Raw genomic sequence first — 9,736 nt, 5'->3', positions numbered from 1 at the left:
TAATCTTTTAGCTAGGGCTGAGATGAAGCCCCTAATTTGAATAACTCTTATTATATGTTGATTTCATATGATTTGATTGGTTTCTTTCTCTAGTGTGCTTAATAGAAATCTCCATACTTCTCTATTCTACGAGCTTAACCAAAGTCTAGTTATGGATGTTGTTTGGAATATTATTCTAGGCGCTTGTGTCTGACCATGAACAGGTTCCTATAGAGGAAGAAACAGGAATCTACATCTCTCCATGCCTGACCATGGATGGAAAGATGTGATCCATATGCTTTAAGGAATTATACATTCTATATGCCCAACCAAGGACATAGAGTGCGCTTTATTTATTTTGACATCAATCTGAATTAGGGTGAATCAACAGGTAGAACAAGGTTTATGATAATTAGGGGTGGATTCGAAAGTCCTAGTCTTCTCCTTGATTGAATTATTCTCGGTTATTTTTCCATTGATTTTTATTTAGTCTACTCAATTACTATCTCAAATATTTGTTGGATTAGTTAAGAAGAGTCTTTAATTTTGAATTGTGACAACCAGTCCTCGTGGGAACAATCTCGTAATACGTACCATATCTACATCTGATTCGTATACTTGCGAGTTTAAAATCATTTAAATCAGGTTGGTTTAAATAAAACATCAAGTTTTTGGCGCCGTTGCCGGGGACTGTTTCGGTCCAATTGGATTTAGGATTCTCTCTTATCATAATTCATAGTCTTAGGTTTTTACTAACTTTAGGTTAAAGTTTTTTTTTTTTTTTTTTAGAAACTAACCTATTTCCTGTTTTGTAGGGACCTGACATAAACTTCTAATTTGGTAACCCCTTTCTAAATTCTCTACTTTTTCTAATTTCTACTTTTAGAATTAAGGTTTTATTTTTTTTTTTGAAATTTTCTATTTCTAAGCTTTCTTTTTTAGAAATTTCCTATTTTCTAATTTTAGATTTTGATTCTTCTTTCAAGTAACTTTCTATTTTCTAGTTTTAGAAATCTTTTTTCCCTTTTTAGAAACTAACTTAGTTTTTTATTTCTAAGATTGGAAACTTTCTTTTTTTGAAATTAACCGTTGCTTAGGATTTTTTCTAGCATTATTTTAGGAAATCTAATTTATTTTTTTATTATTTTTTTTTGTTTACAGGAATCAAGGAAGGAAGCTGCTAAATAACATTGTCTTCAAAAGGAGGGGCTCTCAAATCTTCAGACATTCATCATCTCCTTTTCCGGGTTCTTCCTTTCAATTCTCGTTTACACAACTTTCTCTTGTTTTTAGGAATTCATAACTTTTTCTTTTAGTTTTATTCATCTTAGGTTGCATCTTAGTTTAGTTTTCTTTCGTATTTTGATAACATAGTTTATGGTAGGACGTAGATCTCTGAACATAGAACTGGCACCTTTTGATCCTAAAATAGAAAGAACCTTTCGTAGAAGATTTAGAAACATCCTGTTTGAAATGGCGGAAGAGACTGGAACTAAAGCTCTTAGATATTATTCAGCTCCTGTCCAATTCAATGCGCCTTCATGTATAGTGTTGCCTGCCACCACGGCAGCACACTTTGAACTTAAACCTGGGGTCATACAATTGTTGCCCTCCTTTTATGGTTCAGATAAGGAGGATCCATATCATCATGTGAAAGAATTCTTAGACATTTGCTCCACCTTTAAGTTCCAAAACTTTTCAGACGATTCGATCCGTTTGCGCCTTTTTCCTTTCTCTTTGAAGGATAAGGCGAAAGCATGGTTGAATTCTCTAGGAGTTGGGTCTATCACTACATGGGACCAACTGTCTAAGAAGTTCTTAAACAAGTTCTTCCCGGTTCACAAAACTAATGCTCTCCGTAGAGAAATTACAAATTTCACACAAAAAGAGGGTGAGCACTTTCATGAATGTTGGGAAAGATGGAAGGATTTACTTATTAAATGTCCACACCATGGTTTTGAAAAGTGGCAACAGGTTCAATACTTCTATGATGGTCTAACACCCCAAAACCGTCGCATGGTTGACGCCACTAGTGGAGGGTCATTCATGACCAAAAGTGATGTCGAAGCTTGGAATTTCTTTGAAACCTTGTGTGAAAACTCCCATCAATGGGACTACTCAAATAGAGGTGAAAGAAGTCCTCAACCACTGAAGAAAGGGGGTATATATGAGGTAGGAGTCACACCAGATCTTTATGCTAAAATTGATAGCCTGACAAAGAAAGTGGATGCTTTAATGTTAAACAATGGACCTCCACAAACAACCCAAGTCGAGTCATGTGCCATATGTTCTAGTCTCACCCATCCTACACAGTCTTGTCCATCTAGTTCAGCATTTCCAGAACTTCTCTCTGAACAAGTACATGCTATGAACACCTTTAGGAGAACTGAGAATGATCCTTACTCAAACACCTACAATCCAGGATGGGCTAGACATCCAAATTTCTCTTGGGCAAAAGGACCACAACAAGGAGGACCATCTGGAAATCCTCCCATGCAACCTTACCCTCAAGTTGGCAGTCAACAACTTCAGCAGTTCTCACAGTATCAACAAGTACCTCCACAATCTAGGAAACCATCTCTTGAGGATACACTCAATCTTTTTATGCAGAGTTCACTTCAATTTCAAAAAGACACCCAACATACTTTACTAGCTAACCAGCAGAGTTTACATGCAAATGCGCAATCCATTGCTAAGATGGAAGTACAGTTGGGTCAACTTGCTGCCACATTGAGTGAGAGAGAGAAGGGCAAGTTCCCTAGTCAACCTGTGGTAAATCCAAAAGGACAGTATGAGATTGGCTCTAATTCAAACCAAGAACAATATCATGAGCAAGCCAAATCAATCATTACCCTTAGGTCCGGTAAACAGATCGAGAACAAAGTAGAGATGCCTAGGGAAGAATCAAATTCCAAATCAGAAGATCAAAATGAAGCAGAGAGACATCCTAATGCATCGAAAGCCCAAAAGCACTCTGACTCTCCAGGAACCACTCATGTGCCATCTTGTGTGCCTAAAGCACCTTTTCCTCAACGTCTGGCACCGGTTAAGAAAGGAAACAACGTTAATGAGATATTGGACATGTTTAAGCAAATCCAAATCAACATTCCGTTGCTTGATGCTATCAAGCAAGTCCCTGCCTACGCTAAGTTTCTTAAAGATTTATGCACTCAAAAGCATAAGATGAATGTTCATAGGAAGGTCTTCCTTGCAGAGCAACTCAGCTCCATGATTCAAAACAACACTCCTCCTAAAATTAGGGATCCAGGAGCTTCTACCATCTCTTGTGTCATAGGAGAGCATAAGGTTCAGAAAGCGTTGCTTGATTTAGGGGCCAGTGTTAATTTGTTACCATATTCGATATGAGTAGCTAGGACTTGGTGAGCTGAAACCAACTAAAATAACATTACAACTAGCTGATAGATCTATCAAGGTGCCCCGTGGTATTATTGAAGATGTGCTAATCTAGGTTGACAAGTTTTATTTTCCAGTGGATTTCATCGTTCTAGATACTCAACCTGTCCAGAATCCTACAAGTCAAATCCCGGTTATCTTAGGACATCCATTCTTGGGCACATCCAATGCTATCATAAATTGCAGGAATGGAGTTATGAAGTTGTCCTTTGGTAACATGAAGATCAAGCTCAACATTTTCAATGCTGCACAACAACCAGCAGACTCGGAGGATATATGTGAAGTGGACATGATTGAGAGTCTAGTGCATGAATCTTTCCTTCAATCTTCCGAAGACGCACTTGAGACTTGCTTAGCACATTTTGGCATGGATTTTGACATAGAGAATTCCATCCAAGAAGTCAATGCATTGCTCAATTCTACTCCTATAATGGAGACTGTCAAATGGAAAGCGAAAGTGGAACCTCTTCCACCCTCTGAGTCTAAACCGGTCCCATCTATTGAGAAACCACCTGAACTTGACCTTAAACAATTGCCTGAAAACCTCAAGTATGCATTTTTAGGTCCGTCTGAGACCCTACCTGTCATCAGAATGTCTAACCTTGAGAAGGAACAGAAGAACAAGTTGCTTAAAGTGCTTAGAGAATATAAGGCAGCTATTGGGTGGACAATAGAGGACATGAAGGGAGTAAGCCCCACTTTGTGTATGCATCGTACTGATCTTGAAGAAAATGCAGAAACATCGTGTGAAATGTAAAGGGGGCTTAACCCTAACATAAAAAAGGATGTTCGAGTGAAGATGCTTAGATTGTTAGACGTTGGTATCATTCCAACGGAGGTGCTTCGGTTGTTAGACGTGAAAGAAGTCATTCGAGCGGAGGTGCTTAAATTGTTGGATGTCTATCCCATTTCAAATAGCACGGTTCAAGTTGTTTCGAAAAATTCTGGGATTGGTTAATCAAGATGTTGAGAAAATTTAGTTGGCGGACCCAGGTTATCAAGATTGATTAGTTCATGGTCCATTCTTGTCTGGCTGAAGACGTTAAACTTAGCGCTCCTGGGAGGCAACCCATCTTTTCATTTCATTTTATTTTCCTAGTTAGTTAGTTCAATGTTTGTGGGTAACATTACTGCAAACCCTCACGAGACTACAACTCGTCCACTAGGGGCAACCTAGGGGTTTAAAGGCTTGTTGCATACGCTAAATGCAATCGAGAGCACCTGCGAAAGTGGTATAGGTAGGATTTTCTTTTTGCATTTTTATCATTTTTCTTTTGTTGATTTCTCTCTTATGCTGACTCGCTCTTACATGGATTTTTTTTGGAAAGCCTCTAGATTCTTTCATCCAGGTATTATCTTTCCATCACTCTTTTATTTTCATTGTCCCATGTGCATTGCATGCTTATTTCTTTTACATTGAGGATAATGTAGATTTTAGGTTGGGGGTGGGCAATTAGAGTACCTCATCAGTATTTTCTTGGTCTTGAGCACAAATTGTGAAAATTTTTAAATTTTTCTGGAATTTCTTATGCATTTGAAGTGATTGTGAAGGATAAGGGTGATTTTAACATTGTAAGGTACAGAATGTCGGTAATTTATAACTCTTGGATTCAGCCATCCGTTAGATTTCACAGTTAAGTTTGAATTGTTAACCCATGATTAGAACTTTTAAACATTGATTGAGTCATGATCTCACATATCACATCTCGGTTGCACATTAAGGTTCCGTTTCAACATTAAATGATTAACTTGGTAATCACTAAGCATGAAAGAAACCAGGCTGAAATTTTTAGCTTCGGTCTATAACTAAGAATTGAGAGAAAGCGTAAGTCATATAATCTTCACCATAGGTTTGCTCCCTATAGATGAAGATTCGATTCCCCATGGTTGACATGAGAAAAGGGTTAGGTGTACAATCTTTACCATAGGTTTGCTCCCTATAGGTGAGGATTTGATTCCCTTCCTTAGCGTTACTGTTCATGAAAAAATCAAAGGCTGATAGAATGAAAAGTTAATTTATAAGGCAAGTGTTGGTTTCAGTTGTCATGCATTTTGTTGTTAATTACTAATGATATCATGAAATTGACAATTGGATCTCTTAATGATAGTAAGCCGAGATTACACTATACACTCATGGAACTCAATGTTTAGAATATTCAAATTAATGGATTAATATTTTGAAATTGATTATGAAGTTTATCGTGAGCTTGATTCCAGAAAGAAAAAAATTCTATGCACCATTCATGAATCTTAGAATTCTTGCATCTCGACGATTTGTTCACAAGTCACTCAGGTTTACAGAAATTATTGTGTATTTCTAAAATTATTTTTCGCATGTTTTGCTCGGGACTAGCAAAATGCTGGTTGAGGGTTGTGATGAGGGTCGAATATTGCATATCAGACCCTAATTATTGCATGATTTTATGTACATGATAATGCTTAACGGAGTATTTTAATTATATTTTTGTTGCAGGATGAAATCAGGAGCGTTGATGGAAAAAGAGTATTACAAGCATGGATTTGACACTCCGAAGTCACCAGAGTAAGAGACACACTCCAGAGAACTAAGACTGAAGAATTCGCATGTCAGGGATCCGAGGAAGTCAAGCCGTTCACGTTAAAAAGGCCCGAAAATGGTCTAAAATGCAAGATCACATGGTTCCCGCCATCCAATTGGCTCGAAACTCCATATATGGCCTGGAAGCTATAAATAAACCGTACATATTAAATTTCAACTATTGGATATCTCGAGAAGTGGGCCAACGGACAGATCAGCCCATTAATCTTCATTTCTAGGCCCACCTACAATCTGGATATACTTCAAAATTGACCCAGATGGTTTAAATAAGGTGAGAAACAGGATGGATGGATTGGATTTCTCTAAAGAATCACAGTGGACCCCATATGTATAACGTGTGTACATAGTGCACATGTGCACTACCCGTGCACCGAACGAACCTAAGTCGGTCAGCATTGCTGACCCGACTTCCTTTTTCAAAAACGGAAGCTTCCGTTTCTGGCACCGTGTAACAGACGGAAAGTCCATTTTTACGGACCGCTGTGGGCCCCACCAGTAGCACGTACGTCTGATCCAAGCCGTTTATCGTGTAGAAGGGTTCAAGAGCTATAAAACCATGTTTACAGTTTGTGCCCATACGTGCACACGTGTGAGATACAGAGGCCACAAGTGGACTGTCCTGTGACGTTCAAAATTGATTTTATTGTAATTTCTTCTATGGGTCGCGTCAATGGATGTTCAAAACCATCCATATCTAACCGAAATTTCGTCGTGCATCCAATGGACAGGGTGGATTTCTCCAAAAATGCTTATGTGGGGCCCACCGAGCATCACAGTGCCGGACGTGCGAAGGCTTACACACATCCGCGAAAAGCTGACTTCCGGGCAGTTGTGGCCCACCATCTTTGATCAAATGGAAGATCTGATCCGTCCATCATATAGACCAGCCAAAAACGTCCCAGGAGACGTTGATTTTACGGATAAAGTGCAAAGAATGAGGGACTTATGCAGGTACAGAAGTTTGCTGTGAAAAGGGCTTTCGCTGCGCATACGACAGCTTTCCAAACCCAATTTTCTCCATTCCAGCCACTCCAGCAGCTATAAGAAAAGATGCAAAACATAGACAAGAAGGGAGGAGAGCCAGGGAACAGATCCAGAGAAGAGAAAGAGAAGAAAAGAGAAGAAAAGAGAAGAAGAGAGAGAAGGATGTTCTCCTTGTTTCAATTTTATTTTTCTTTCTTTTTATTTGAATTCATGGATTGCTAATCTTTTAGCTAGGGCTGAGATGAAGCCCCTAATTTGAATAACTCTTGTTTTATGTTGATTTCATATGATTTGATTGGTTTCTTTCTCTAGTGTGCTTAACAGAAATCTCCATACTTCTCCATTCTACGAGCTTAACCAAAGTCTAGTTATGGATGTTGTTTAGAATATTATTCTAGGCGCTTGTGTCTGACCATGAACAGGTTCCTATAGAGGAAGAAACAGGAATCTACATCTCTCCATGCCTGACCATAGATGGAAAGATGTGATCCATATGCTTTAAGGAATTATACATTCTATGTGCCCAACCAAGGACATAGAGTGCGCTTTATTTATTTTGACATCAATCTGAATTAGGGTGAATCAACAGGTAGAACAAGGTTTATGATAATTAGGGGTGGATTCGAAAGTCCTAGTCTTCTCCTTGATTGAATTATTCTCGGTTATTTTTCCATTGATTTTTATTTAGTCTACTCAATTACTATCTTAAATATTTGTTGGATTAGTTAAGAAGAGTCTTTAATTTTGAATTGTGACAACCAGTCCTCGTGGGAATAATCTCGTAATACGTACCATATCTACATCTGATTCGTATACTTGCGAGTTTAAAATCATTTAAATCAGGTTGGTTTAAATAAAACATCAACTCCCCTGGATGTTTTAACAACCAACTCCACGAAAATTTCATATTCATTGAAATCCAGTGATTGAAAACATTGATCTAGTAATTGAAATAAAGAGAAATGCTATATAGAACACTTCATATGAGTTCTAGTGATTGAAATCATTGATTTAGTGTGCCACCACATGAGTGTATATAGGCAAAAAATTTGAAAAAACCCATCGGTGCAATTAAGATTCAGAAACAAAGGGTCCACGGGCAACAGATAATCATACAAAGAACTTTCTATCCTCGCATGGCATTTGCTGTGATTGAGGTTTGATTTTTTAACCCATCCCACTTTGAAATCGTAATCATACAAAGAACTTTCTATCCTCGCATGGCATTTACTATGATTGAGGTTTGATTTTTTAACCCATCCCACTTTGAAATCCCACCGTTGGATTTCTAATCATCCCATGACCACTCCCTAGGCTCTGTCTTCAACAGCCCGTCAACCAATGCTTCTTGTTTGAGTGAACAGTTCCTTTCTCATGCCATTGGTTGGATGACTACTACAGTCCAATGACTTATTGCAGCATTTCTCATCATCATCCAAGCCTCATCATCCAATTAATTGGGATGAGGCTTGATTTGCAATTAATCAAGGTGCCGGAGATCGAGATAGACAGAGAAAAGGGGCAGGAGATCGAGAGAGAGAGAGAGAAGAAAGCATACCAAAATCCTCTCTGACGATGCAATCTAAGGAATTTTGATGATGATTTTTTTGTTTCGAACAATGGTGCGGGAGAGAGAGAGAGAGAGAGAGAGAGAGAGAGAGAGAGAGAGATAGAGAGAGAGAGAAAGGGACAGGAACATGGTGTCGGAGATTGAGAGAGACAGAGAAAAGAGAAGTGGGAGATAGAGTGAGAGAGAAAGCGACGGACGTGAGAGTGAGAGAAAAAGGGACGGATGTGAGAGGGAAATAATAAAATTTTGGGAGAGGGGGAAAAGAAAAACGAGCCCGGTTTTCCACGTTTTGTATCTGCTACGGCCCTACTATGGTCTAAAGCCATAGCTAAAAGTCCATTAGGCTGTAGCTATTGTTCCATCCGTACCAGCCCCTCCACGTTCACACGTTTGGCGGGATCTGGACGGATGGATTTTCATTCTATTTGTGGGGTCCATCTTGATGCATTTGACAAATCCACTCCGTTCATTAATTTTGTAATTTTTTTATAGGAAATGACCCGAACAAATCTACAAATATTATGTCCAATTGAACCACACCAACTTTCATTGGTAGGTATTAATCTCCACTGTTTCCTAACGTGTGGTCCACTTGATCGTTCGATCTACTTCATTTTTTGGATCCTGCCCTAACATTATTTTTCAAAATGGATAGACGTATTAGATGGAGCACATGAATTTTAATGGGCCTCGTAGAGTCCCTCAAGGGGCTATGTAGGTTGGATGGATGTGTGAAGGTGGTAGCTTTTATCTACGGTTTGGGCATTTTTAGCTATGGGTTTAAGCCGTAGCAATAGAGCTACGGTTTATTTCTGTAGCCAAAAACTAGCATAGTCTGTAGCCTTTGGTCATTTTTTTGGTAGTGAATGGATCCCAAAGGGAAAAAGAAATCCTCCCCATGGTCCATCTTCTTCTAGATCAACTCCTATCACACAACGCCATCTTCAGTCTCCCGAAAATGATCCATCTAATGTATGGGATTTGCATATGTGCAATGTAATCGTTGAACGTCCAGTTGATCTTAACCACATTGCTCAATTTGGTATCCTACCTCTACTCCAATCTGTAAGTTGGGATAACATCTTACATTGGGGTGGGCCTGCATACCAGTCTATTGCTCAATCCATGTTAGCATGCATCTCTGATTTTTTATATGAGAATTTAATGTTTAAAATTGATACTAGAGAAGGTCTATTTGAAGTAGATCAACA

At 38.7% G+C, this 9,736-nt stretch overlaps 1 non-coding gene across 1 annotated transcript; it reads right to left on the bottom strand.

Annotated features, from left to right (window-relative positions):
• Positions 1 to 1,830: 1,830 nt before the first annotated feature.
• Positions 1,831 to 1,937, bottom strand: LOC131252465 (small nucleolar RNA R71). Its single transcript, XR_009174484.1, has one exon. It is a non-coding gene; the product is annotated as a small nucleolar RNA R71 (small nucleolar RNA).
• Between the last annotated feature and the right edge of the window lie 7,799 nt (positions 1,938 to 9,736).

Source organism: Magnolia sinica, chromosome 7 (genome assembly GCF_029962835.1).
Source record: "Magnolia sinica isolate HGM2019 chromosome 7, MsV1, whole genome shotgun sequence".
NCBI classification, from domain to species: domain Eukaryota; kingdom Viridiplantae; phylum Streptophyta; class Magnoliopsida; order Magnoliales; family Magnoliaceae; genus Magnolia; species Magnolia sinica.
This window is presented reverse-complemented; position numbering and strand designations above follow the sequence as displayed.